The sequence below is a fragment of the Penaeus monodon genome, chromosome 15, assembly GCF_015228065.2.
Source record: "Penaeus monodon isolate SGIC_2016 chromosome 15, NSTDA_Pmon_1, whole genome shotgun sequence".
NCBI lineage: Eukaryota > Metazoa > Arthropoda > Malacostraca > Decapoda > Penaeidae > Penaeus > Penaeus monodon.
In genome coordinates, this window is record NC_051400.1 from 25,859,442 (window position 1) to 25,859,932 (window position 491).

The 491-nt window shown below is 38.5% G+C and overlaps 1 pseudogene; it reads right to left on the reverse strand.

Annotated features, from left to right (window-relative positions):
• Window positions 1-222: 222 nt before the first annotated feature.
• The window catches only part of LOC119582280, a 6,838-nt pseudogene continuing 6,569 nt past the window's right edge, over window positions 223-491 (reverse strand).

A 491-nucleotide genomic window follows, 5' to 3' on the forward strand; every position in this document is an offset into this window, starting at 1 on the left:
GAGAGAGAAAATCGTTTGCACAAGTTTTTTCCATCACTGAACATGGTAAGCTTGACAAGCTGTAGCATCTGATAATATTCCATGTCACATCACCACAAAATGTATTAAAATCATTCACTACAAATACAATGGCCTGCACATGGTTCATTGCTGTCCACTGTCACTATAATAATATTCCTTAATTATATTCGCTTCTTAGCTTACGCAATCCTAGATTCTTGTTGGCGTTCAGTCACTATGTCCCTTTTCGCCACTTTTCTGCGTGAGTGTATTCCGTCATGGGCTTGCCGCCAATGCCACAAGTGCCAATACCAACTCTTCCATTTGCTGCATCCGGAGTGGCAAATATCGACTTTTTGGTGACTCCCTTCAACTTTTTTGTCTGAAAATATAATATTACTTACTAGCAGAATTATCCTATTATCCTTTACTGTTACCTTGCCTTATTGCCTATGACATCTGAAACAGAAGTCTTGTCTAATTTCAACATT